Here is a 13,434-nt window from a genome sequence, read left to right on the forward strand (position 1 = left end):
TATTGTCCATGCAATGAGTATGGTAAAAATACCAACTTCACTTAGAAATGGAGGATGAAGCAAGTTAGAATATCTCATGTTCACAGACTGCAGATGGTACACAGTGGAGAAAGAGCTAGTGTTCCATTATATCCCAGATGTGTCCTTCTGGGTCAAGGCATTGTGGGACAGGCATCAAATATCAAGATATGAGAAAAACAAAAGAAAACTCTTGACATTATAGAAGTAATACAATGTGTTTCTGTGCACACAGTGACCTCTTTGAGACTTGAAACATACCTTTTCCAACACAGTGGAGCAGACTGGATTTATGTGTTTAATCTACGCTGTCTTAATTTACATTTATAAAACGAATGGATTATAGAGTATAAAATAGATCATATGAGTAAGGTAGCTGGAAACCCATGCTAAATCTAGCATAAACTAATTTACTCAGTAAGTACTTGCAGAATGAATTTACTTATTGGGTACCATGGTAAAAGTAAGGCACAGTAAAGTGAAAGGAAAATGCAGTTTCTACTTACTTATAGATTTGCATGACTCAGACAGTTGAGCTCAGCAATAGTCATTTCATCTAGGCTCACTGGTGTCCCCAGGAGCCAACTTTGTGGTGTTAAAATACCACTTCGTGGTCCACGAAGTTGAAGTCACTGAAGTCACTGATTCCTTCAATATCATGAAGGAAAAGCATTGTCTGAATTAGTCTCTCAGAGAACATGGCCTGAAAGTATTTGAAATGTGAATTATTCTAGAGATTTGGGGAGAGTAGGGACATGTATTCATATGTGAACAGATGCATACTTACTTATATAGCAGTCAGTAATATGATAACAAAATTAAAGCCTTGTAAGGGGGTATTAGAGATGGTCAGTATTTTTTTTTTTTTTTAGTTGTCCGGGAAATTCTCACGTGCATGGAATGGTCTTTTATAAAATCTATCCCATATTCCCTTAACTCCAGCTCCTTCCCTATTCTTACTTTTCTGGCAAATTCATGTGAGTTTTTGTTTGTTTGTTTGTTTCTTGTTTATTTTTGCCTATCAATTCCATTTAGTCCCCCTCGGAGCTAGATAAAATCTTTTCTCTAGGTTTACAAAAATTGCTTCCAGCCGGGTGGTGGTGGTGCACAACTTTAATCCCAGCACTTGGGAGACAGAGGCAGGTGGATTTCTGAGTTTGAGGCCAGCCTGGTCTACAGAGTGAGTTCCAGGACAGCCAGGGCTATGCAGAGAAATTCTGTCTTGAAAAACCAAAAAAAAAAAAAATTACTTCCAGGATTTTTATTAAAAATACTCTTTATATCTTCACTATGATACTCATCTTTTATGTCCATATTCTGAAGGTTCTGTGCCTTTTTTGAGATATCATTGCTGACATATATTCTGCTCATATATAAATTTATCATTAGTTTTACTTAGTAGTGCAATTTCTCTACTTTGGCATTGATCTCAAATTCTGTTTTCTACATGACAGATTCTCCCATTGAAGCTCTCCACTGAGGTTTTCCTTCCTTTCTTTCTTTCTTTCTTTCTTTCTTTCTTTCTTTCTTCCTTCCTTCCTTCCTTTCTTTCTTTCTTTCTTTCTTTCTTTCTTTCTTTCTTTCTTTCTTTCTTTCTTTCTTTCTTTCTTTCTTTCTTTCTTTCTTTCTTTCTTTCTTTCTTTCTTTCTTTCTGTGATTTGTTTAATTATATTGTATGGTGTTTTCCTGAATGTATGTCTCTGAGGGTAATAAGTCCCCTGGAACTGGAGTTATAACCAGTTGTGACCAGCCATGTGGTTACCGGGAATTGAACCTAGATCCTCCTAAAAAAGAGCCAGTGCGCTTAACTGCCCATCCATCTCTCCAGCTTCCTCCCTCTCCACACTCACTGAAGTTATCATTTGGCTTGTTGAGTTGTTTATTTCTTTTTTGTTGTGGTTGTTTGTTTGTTTTTTCTGTTTTAATTAAACTTTTTTACTTATTTAATTTACATCCTGCTCACCCCCTCCTCCCTGAAATCCCCTCCCACAACCCTTACTCTTTCCCCTCAGTTTTTCCTATAGGAAGGTGGGCACAACCCTGCTTATTCTCCCTCCCCTGGAAATTTAAGTCTCTGTAAGGCTATGTACTTCCTCTCCCACTGAGGCCAGACAAGGCAGTCCAGCTAGTAGAACATACCCCTCTTATAGGCACAAGCTTTTGGGATTCCCCCTCTCCAGTTGTAAAGAACCAACATGAAGATCAAGGAGCACATCTGCTACATATGAGTGGGAAGTCCTAGGTTCAGCCTGTGTATGTTCTCTGATTAGTGGTTCAGACTCTGAGAGCCCCACAAGTCCAAGTTAGCTGACTTTGGTCTTCATGTGGAGATCCTATCCCCTTCGGGACCCATAATCCTTCCTCCTATTCTTCCATAAGAGTCCTCAAGCTCCATCCACTGTTTGGCTGTGGGTGCCTTTATTTGAGCCAGCTGCTGGGTAGAACCTCTCAGAGGACAACATGTTCCTGTCTGGAAGCATAACAGAGTATGATTAATGGTGTTAGCGATTGGTGCTTGCCCATGGTATGTGTCTCAAGTTGGGCCCATTTATTTCTAACATGGTTTCAGTTTTACTATTCTTCAACAACTCTATCGCTTGTTGAATTCTCTTTTTATATCTTGAATTCACCTTGTCTCTTTTTTGTTCTCTTAGAGAATATTCATGCTTTATTCAAGTTATTTAAACATACTACATCTCTCTCTCTCTCTCTCTCTCTCTCTCTCTCTCTCTCTCTCTCTCTCTCACACACACACACACACACACACACACACACACACATATATATATATATCAGTGAGAGTTAGAGGTATGGAAGGAGATTCAGGAAGTAAAGAGTGTAGCAGAAATGATGCAATGTGTATGTCTTGAGTGTATGAATCTTGCCACATGCTTGCCTGGTGCTTGAAGAAGTATTAAGTACACCAGATTCCCTGGAAGTCATTTTATGGGTGGTTGTGGACCACTACATGTTACTGGGAACTTAACCCAGAAAGTTCGTCTGCAAGATCAGCAAGTGTTCTTCACTGATGAACCATCTCTCCATCCTGAAAATAATTGCAACTTAAAGAAAGGGGGGGGATGGTTGTTTTGTTATAGGCATGGCCTATGACATGTATTATTCCCCTTGCATCCACATAAATGAGGAAGGAGAGAAATGACTCCACAAAGTTGACCTCTGATTTCCATGTGTACATCTTGGCATGCACACACTTCACTCACACATACATTCATGCACACACATAATAATAAAGTTTTTATTTTTTTTTCCAAGACAGGATTTCTCTGTGTAGCCCTGGCTGTCCTGGAACTCACTCTGTAGACCAGGATAGCCTCGAATTCAGAAATCCACCTGCCTCTGCCTCCTAAGTGCTGAGATTAAAGGCATGCGCCACCACCACCCAGCTAAGTTTTGAAATTTTTAACAAGTAAAATGAAACAGTTGTTATAAATTTAAACTAGCATTATACACATAATAAATACACAAAGAATATGATTTGTTGAATATTTTAAGATGAAGATATATTTGAATATTTTTAGTGAAATGTTAATATTTCCACTGCAGTTACTTATCAATGTGAGTATTTAGGGTGATTTATAGTGGTGTGTAGTAGGTGTGTGTATGTGTGTGTGTTTGTGTGTGTGTGTGTGTGTGTGTGTGTGTGAGAGAGAGAGAGAGAGAGAGAGAGAGAGAGAGAGAGAGAGAGAGAGGGAGATCGAGAGTCATGCTGCCTGCAGAGGTCAGGGGACCACTTGTAGGAGCTGCTTCTCTCCTTCCCCAGTGTGGGTTCTGGGGATCAAACTCAGCTAAGCTTTTGTGGTAAATAAGAACTACATATTTTAATGCTGTAGAACAAATTGCAATACTGTGCATGATTTGACATGAAAGTTCATAAATGTGCTTTTATGTTTATAATGAATACTTTGAAGCTTGAAACTCATTATTAACTTCCCAGCTCAGTAGGACTTCATTTATATTGGCTTAACATACATTGCCTTAAAAAGCAAAAATGGTTTTAGTGAATTCTACCACGGTATTTTAAAAGGATTAGAATCATCATAAAGAAAAATGCATTAACTTTCCATAATACTACTTATTATTAAATAATGCCTTATAATTCTATTATGATGAAATCACAAAATCATATAGTATAAATAATACACCACATAGTATAAATCATTTAAAGAATTTTCTTACCATCTACCATTCTTTAGGGAAGAATTCATAGAAAAGTAGAGAACAAACCTAAATGGCAACAGAAGATATAAATAATATGAACCAAAATGTGGAAAAGATATGCATATGACTCACATGAATTAATGCTCTGTAGAACTGTATACAAAGCTGAATGAAAATTGAATTTCATTTGGAACATAGAATAAGGAAATAATTTTGATTATATGGAAATGAATGAGCAAAATCATGGGAAAGGATGATAACATCACAGAACTGGTGTTAATGAAGGGATCACAAGTGATCTGCTTAGCTCAGAACGGAGAATACTGAGCTAGGATGCAGAAGGAGGAAGCCACAGAGAGCACAAAGAGTTCCAGTCTCTCAAAATTATAATACAGAAAAATCTTGAAGTGGTTGTCAAACATTCTGTCAAGTTTCCTAATCAGGTAAGATGCCCAGGAAAATTAAATTTTAATGGTTTTGTAAACCTTCTCTGCCTCTGGAATCTTAGATGGTCCCTTGCACTGAATTCCTGGGCTGAAATTACTGATTCTTTCAAAAACAAATAAACTATAGCCAACCTGGATAATTATCCATTTTAAAATGATATAGTAAAAGGGCTATAACTTACATATGGAACATTCTGGGTACTTATAGTAAAGCAAGTGTCTTGTATTGCTACAGGGTAACCCAGGCCAGAAATAGAATGTCCAAACAATAGCTACTAAACAAGAGTAAAGGTTTTCTACCAGCCAGGCACTTGGCAGTAGAGACTCCTTGCACCAGCTCTGGATGGATAAACTAGTAGTAACTAAATGATATACCTTAAGCCATATATGCTCAGATGAGCAGCGCTGGATTCCTGACACAAAGACATGGAGATTAGTAGCAAATTACTATGCAGTGGCATATGCCTAGTACCATGTGGAACAAAATATACACACAAACACACCAAGCAGAAGACAGCAATAGTGTCCTTAGAAGGCTATAGCATCCACAGATTTAAGTTTTCCAAAGAACTTCCTAGGACAGTTATTTGAAATGGTTGGTGTGAAAGAATAAAAGCAGTTCAGATTAAGAGAAGTCTGGTCCATGTATTAGTTAGTAAATGTATCATGCATTATTATCACAAAAAGGGAAGGATATGTAGTCATACAGTGCTTTGGATAATAGATGGAAAACACCAACACAAGGACGGAAACTAGACCCTAGAAAAAGCAAGAAAGCAATCTTCTTCCAACAAACCCAAAGGAGATAGCCACACAAACATAAAAATAACATAAAAAATAATAGGAAGCAACAGTCACTCTTCTTTAATATCTCTGAACATCAATGGACTCAATTTGCCTATAAAAAGACATAGACTATCAGCAAAAATTTTCATGTAAATCTTCAAATTTTATCAGAAAATGTTTGTAATTCCTCTTTCAATTAATCTAGTAATTTTTTATGTCTACCATTTTATCTGCATTATTTCTCATGATAATCTTCAATTTTAACATGTTTTTCTATATATTTCTTCTATTTCATGAGAAATGATTTCTATATAAATCTCTCATTTTATCACAAAAGTTTTTAATTCTATCTTCAATTAATTTAGAAAGCTTTTTATGTCTACCATTTTATCTGTGTAATCTTCCATGAAATAGTCAATTTTAACATGTTTTTCTATATATTTCTTGTATTTTATCAGAAATATTTTCCATGTAAATTTGCAATTTTACCTGAAAATGTTTATAATTCCATTTCCAACCAACTTAGAATTATTTTTATGCCCACAATTTTATCTTAATAATTTTCCATGTAAATCTTCAACTTTATCAGAAAATGTTTATAAATCCACTTTCAATCAACTTAGGAATACTTTTATGCCTACCATTATTATATCTATATAAAATTTTCCATGATAATCTTCAATTTTAATATGTTTCTCTACATTTTTTTTACAATTTTATCAGAAATATTTTCCATGTAAGTTTTCCACTCTGTCATAAATACTTCTACTTCCTTTTTCAGCTAATTTAGCAATGTTTTTATGTCTACCACTTTTATTCTTTAATTTTCCATGAAAAGTGTCAATTTTAAAATGCTTTTCTATATATCTCTTCTATTTTGCCAGAAATAAAATCTTCAATTTTATCCTAAAAAATAATATATATATAACTAAACTTATATATATATAAGTTAGGTTTCATTGCTGTGAGGGGACACCATGACCAGGACACTCTTATAAAGGACATTTAACATTTAACTAGGACTGGCTTTTGGTTTCAGAGGTTCAACCCCTTATTATGATGGCACCATGCAGGCAGACATGCTAGAGGAGCAAAGAGTTCTACATATTGATTCAAATTCATCCAGGAGGAAACTGTCACACTGGTCTGACTTGAGCATATATATGAGATCTCAAAGCCCCACCTCCACAGAAACACATTTCCTGTAACAAGGCCTTACCTGCCTTATTGTACCACTTCCCATTGGACAAGCATATTCAAACCACCATATGTGTGTGTGTGTGTGTGTGTGTGTGTGTGTAAATGGAGACATGTGATTATATCATAATCTCAAAACTAAAGTACACCAAAATGAAATCAGAGATTTCCAACTCTTCCTTGAAGAGTAATAGAGTTACTTAACAAGGAGAGAAACAAAAGAACAGGAATAGAAGTTACACTGTTCCTCATTTTTTCACTTTTGTGTTACCTAAAAGTAATCAGACATTTTGGATCATGAGGCCTCCTGAAGACTTAAAGGCATGAGGTTAAGATGATAGAACATTAAAGATAAAAATATTTAGCCTGTAATCAGACCAGTTATCTTTTTACCCATGCAGAAATTCAATTTTTCTTATCTGAATAAAGGAAAAACAGACTGAATGTTGAAACATTAGCCAATGCAGATAGCAATATGTTATTTTTCCTTGCTTTTCCATTCCCTTTGCTTATCTTGGTATTCTCAGATTCTTGACATTTTGTTTGTTTGTTTGTGTTTAGTGCATGTATGTGTGTTTGTGTTTGTTTGTGTGTGTTTGTGTTTTCCACATATGTGTGGGTATCTGTGAAGGTCAGAAGTGTATGTAGGATCTATCAGAGCTGGAGTGATGGGCAATGATCAGTTGTCCCGAGTGATTGTATAGCACCTGATCTCCAGCTCTCTGGAAGAGGAACAAGTGCTTTTTAAACATTAAGCTATTTCTCCAACCTCTTCTTCAAAGTATGAGAATAAACATCTGCACTTTTAAAAGCAAATTTGTTAAAATATACTTAAACCATAGTAACACATTTTTGGATATATAGTTCTCTCAGTGACTTCAACTGTTCTTATTATGTGGCCACTATTTTCTTGACCTCCATCTCCTTTACGTGCTCTCTGTTGATCTTCTAGGTCTGAAGCATCTGTGTTTTTGTTGTTGTTTTCTAGCCATCTTTCCTTCTCAAGTAACCCCTCATCAATAACCCTGCTAGCAACCCCAATAAAAATTATCGGTTCACAAAATTTGACTCTGGTATAAGCATTACTTTGAAATGTCATGAGTTCTTTTTCTGAGTTGAGTAAACATGTAGTGCTATATCTTCCCAGGAAAAGGCTGTCATGGAACAATAACAAGCAAATCCAGGTGCTTCATCATAAGCCCATCCTTCCTCAGGTGATGTGTTAGTTTGGGTTTACTGCTGTGAACAGACACCATGACAAAGGTAACTCTTATAAGGACAACATTTAATTGGAGTTGGCATGCAGGTTTAGAGGTTCAGTCCATTATCATCAAGGTGGGAACATGGCAGCATCCAGGCAGGCAAGGTGCAGGAGGAGCTGAGAATTCTACATTTTCATCTGGAGACTGCTACCAGAATACTAACTTCTAGGCAGCTAGAGCAATGGTCTTAAGACCATGCCCACAGTGACATACCTACTCCAACAAGGCCAAAACTCCTAATTGTGCCACTCTCTGGGTCAAACATACACAAACTATCACAGGCAATAACTCAAAAGTTATGAACTCTCCTGCAAACCTAAAAGCATCTGCCAAACCTGCTGGCAGCTCAATGGATTCTTAGAAACTTCCAGTCCCAGGACTTCAGTTCCCTCAATTCAGAGGAAACTGCCACACAGCAGTTGTTGGCATAATAATAGTAGTTGGCGGCTGGAGAGATGACTCAGAGGTTAAGAGCATTGACTGCCCTTCCAGAGGTCCTGAGTTCAAATCCCAGCAACCACGTGGTGGTTCACAACCATCTGTAATGGGATCTGATGCCTTCTTCTGGTGTGTCCAACAGTACTCATATACATAAAATAAATAATAATAGTAGTTGGAAATTTTGAAACCTTTGTGACAAAAGGCAGGTTGACAACTCTAGCTATAATCAGTATAGAATTCTTTGAAACTCTTTTGCCACCTTTCACCTTAAGAAACCAGGAAGGAGAGAAAAAAGTAATTCTGTGCCACGGAAGTGTATTTAAAAATGAGAATGAAATAATACAAACAAAAAACAACCAAAAATACAAGAAAATACAAAAATCCATAAAAATAAAATAAATAGTACATGAAAGCTTGGTCAGTGGTTATGAGTACTTGTTGCTCTTCATGGGGCCAGGCGTCCAGATCCCCCAGCATCTATGTTATCTGGCTCACAACCACCTATGACTACAAGTCTCAGATTCCACCACCATCTCAGAGTCTCCCTAAGTGCACCACACACACACACACACACACACACACACACACACAAATAGGAAACAATTAAATTAACAAAATTAAGAACTGGTCATATAGTAGGTCAAAAATGGTATTATTTAACCAGGCTTCGAAAAAGAAAAGCATAAAACATTGAATTTAAAATCAAGAGTTAAAGTAGGACTAAAATCAAACTTTCAATAAAGAAAACAATCATATGTATACATTATCAACATCTACATGCCAAAAGGTGACATCAATGATAGTCTGTATTGAACCAGTTTATCAAAATGTATTCAAGAAGAAACAGTAACTTAATTCATTTTGTAGTAAGGTAAGATATTGTTTTCATAGTATAATGTTCAAGTGGCTTAAGAAATGAATTCTTTCAAACTTTCTTTAAAAGTTCTTATTAATCATTTACAAAGTCTTCCAAAACATAGAATTACATAGAACATAGCACAGCTCACCTCATTCTGTAAGTCCAGAATTATCCTGATGACAGAGTCTATAGGATCAGCTACAGACTGGCAACTCTAATACAGAAACCCATAAAAAGGAGAAGCCATTACTATGAAAAGATTTTTTTCAGTAGTTTCTCTTTAGAAGCTTTTAATTTTAGTTTGAGTTATGATTATGTGTGTGAGTTTGTGCACTTTAGCATAACACAATGGAAGCAGGAAGAGAGCATCAGATCCACTGGAGTGGCACACACATGGGTGAATTTGGGTCTGCTTAAAGAACAGAATGGACACGTAACAGGTGAGTTATCTCTCCAGTCTCCAACTTTCAGATTTACATGGGGAATATAAGTTTGTGTTCATTTAATACACTGTGCCATCAACAACAGAAGTTATTAAATCAATTGCCAGATATTGTTGATAGATGGACAGGAGAAACTGAAAACAGGAATGGTCAGGGATGAATCTTAAACATCTCTCTTCTGGTGAGAATACATACAGTAGTGCCTCAAGATAAAAGAGAACAGTCAGCTGCATTCTGACCTTGTCAAACTATGATAACTGCAGGGTGTCAGCTGCAGGTGACCAGCAGGAAGTGAGTGTGAGCCTGAAGCTAAAGGACTCAAGCTGGCCTCACAGCCAGATACATGGTTTAAAATAAACTAGGTCAATGAGTCATCTGCTCTGCTACATTATACTAGAAAAATATAGATTCTAAATCACTAAAAGAAAATGCTGAAGGGTCAGGATGAATTTACATTTTGATGAAGATATTTAAAACCATTTTATAACACTAAATAAATAGCACATTATATATGACTTAGAGAGAAATTTTATTGTGTTTTTCTGAATTTTATTGTAGAAAAGCCCTTCATTGGAAAGCTGTATCACTTCTGAGTTCTTGTTTTCAGAGCATGAATAGCTATGGAATGGATATTGACTTGTGGATACACAATGTCAGTAATAGGGATAGAGAGAAAAGGCAATGATTAGGAGAAATCTTGATGAACTTCTAATGAGTACTTCACAGTGCTATAATTATGTGTAATTTCTGGATGCTGTTTGGATGCTGTTTGTATATGACCTACTTATTTAAGATCATTTGATGACTTCATTGTACATGTGTTTTGTACCTATTTATATTTCATGACCTTCTGATTCTATCATTATTCAATCTCAAATAGCTTTAAGGATAAATAAAAACATGCATTTCAATTTCTTTATTTTCGAGAATTTCATACACTTAATTAACGTGATTAAAGTCTAAACTCCATTTCCCTCTCCTATCCCCCATACCCACCAACCAAAATTGTTCCCTCCCAACTTTTTCTGGAATAACCAATAAGTCCATTAATACTTCCGGTTTGTACAGAGGCCATCCACAATGAGACACTCATGTTGGCTCCACCATCAATGGAGTGTGATTCCATGTTGCAAAGAAACTATTCTTTGCCAATATCTTCTCAGTATAGGGTGGGGAGAAACTGACTGCTCAGCCATAAATGAAATGTATATATACACTGATTGCTCAAATTATGAACAAATATAGTCTAGCATAAAAAATAAGAGCTTTTATTAGCAATTTTTAAAATCTCCAATAGGATTAGTTTTCAAGGACCAGCCTTGACTTGGAGATAGATTCTGAGAGATGTGTCTGAGAACCCTGAAAATAAAGGACTCTTCAAATTGTGTGTTCAAAGTGCAGGCAAGTTTTTTTTTTCTTCTGGAGATCTCTAGACAGCTCTTTCTCAGTGTTCTCTCTTGCTATTCTAAAAAATTCCCAGGATAGCTCATCTGCTGTAAATCATTAGCCCAGTCTTTTATTTTGCATGTCAACCCATTCATTTGCTTTTACTTCAGGTTTCTTTTTTATTATCTTAAGAATCAGCATCTGGTAACCTGAGCCCCTCAATTCTTAGAAAACAGCAAGCATCCATTTTCTTTCAACAATGCAAAAGAATTCAGAGATCTGTCTGCCTTTGTTAAGCACAGAAGATAAACTATCTGGGTGGGACCCTGTCCTGAAATGAGCATTTCTACCACACCTGGTCCTAACCTTGCTGTAGCCCAGAATAACCTTGAACTGAGGAATCTGCCTGCATTTGTATCTTTCTGAAGATATTACTCATAGAGTAGTAGCTGCCTCTGTTCCTTTAGATTCATGAAGGCCCTCATAATTCATATTGCATCCTCATATTTTGCATAGTTGAAAAATTACATATTTTGAACTCATGCTTTTCAAGTTCTTTTCTGTAAGACCCGAAAAAACCTGGGGTGCCCCAGCGTCCCATGCCTCGGAAGGCAATACCCATATCACTTGCAAGAAACAGTCTTGATGCAATTAACAAAAGGATTTTTTTATTCCAGAGCTCTGGGGTCCACAGTCATACACCATGCAGGGGTAGAGTACTGTGGGACTCCAAGCAACTTAAGTCAGGGGTATTTAAAGGGGAAAAATCACAAGGCAAGGGGTGGAGGGCAAAACAAGCACAGAATGGGGAAGTACAGAATGAGGAAGTCAGGCAAGAGTTTATGCCTTAAGGAAGGTTAGAGATTATCTGGAGCAAAAGTTCTTGAAGCATTGTATAGTTAAACATTGGAACTAGAACTGGGTGGGTTATCTTTCTCTCAAGCTGACAGCAGAAAAACAAGTTACTCTGTACTGGGCTAGTTGTTTAGGGGTCTAAAAACATTGAGTTGGGGTCTCTCATTTCCACAGCCTTAAGTGCTGTCTTGCAAGTCCTAGCATTTACCATTTTGCTAAGACATTAGCCACACTTTTGCCTCCAAGACTCTTGCTGTCTCAGATTTTCATGGAATTATTAACATTGACAGAGAGGACATTCTGGAGAGAAGTGTGAAAATATGTACATTATTATACACACAAACCTTATACCCATAGGAACCATTGACAATTTTGGAGGCATATGACCACTGGCACTGTCCCATGGGCAGGAACCATGTCATTCTCTACCCACCAAGGTCATGCCATATAGAAGAAATTGTGGTCATCATTATACTTGATATTCAAAGTATTTTGTTTTTTCTGTTGTTATAATACAAGATGAACAAAAAAGGTAGAGAGAAAGTGTAATGAAAGAAATAATGTCACCTTTTATAACATGTCTACAACCTTAATCTACAAATCTAAAATTCCCAAAGTAGAAATATAACTATGCAGTGCTAAAACATTATATTTTATATATTAATGTGTACTCATATATTCTCATAGTAGCATATCATACATATATTCTTATGTATGATATATATATATATATATATAAAATTTCCCCCACCAACCCATTAATAAAGTTTTGCTCCTGTGATAGCTAAATCAATAAATTGCTTATCTTGTAAACAATCTGAATTCTATCCTTCACAATTCATATTTTAAAAAAATCAGGAAAAGTTGTGAATACTTGTAATCCCAGCAATGGGGAGACAGACACAGATGCATTCCCGAGGACAGTCTAGCAAGCTACCCAAGTCTGAACACAATGAGAAGCATTGCATCAAACAAACAATAGCAAAGGAGAGTAGTACCTTAATGATGGCCAAAGTTGTGAAAATTAGACATACCAAGGTATGCCACATTATAGGCTGAATATCCCTTTTTTTCCTTTTTCTTTTTTCTTTCTTTTGTTTGTTTGTTTGTTGGTAGACAGGGTCTCTCTGTGTACCCTGGCTGTCCTGGAACCCACTCTGTAGACCAGACTGGCCTTGAACTCAGAAATTCACCTGCCCTCTACCTCCCAAGTGCTGGCACTAAAGGTTTGTGCCACCATTGCCTGGCATGGGTGGAACATCTTAATGCATACAATTGCTAAAATTGATCTTAATAATCTATTTCATATATTTAAAGTGAGTTTCAAATATATTTCCTTAATGAATTTAGAGCCTTTCTTACTCTGTCCAAGGCACACAATATGATTGATATTCATTAAAAACTACCCATAAGCTTGCAGTCTCTTGTGTTAACAGAACAAGTCAAAGACCACACTTAAGAAGGGAGTACAAATTAGTCTCAGGCTGCAACCAGTCTTGTTTCCTGAACCACTCAATAAACTGACAAATTCTTTACTATGATTGGCTTAGACCAAAGATGCT

The sequence above is a fragment of the Apodemus sylvaticus genome, chromosome 20 (genome assembly GCF_947179515.1).
Source record: "Apodemus sylvaticus chromosome 20, mApoSyl1.1, whole genome shotgun sequence".
NCBI classification, from domain to species: domain Eukaryota; kingdom Metazoa; phylum Chordata; class Mammalia; order Rodentia; family Muridae; genus Apodemus; species Apodemus sylvaticus.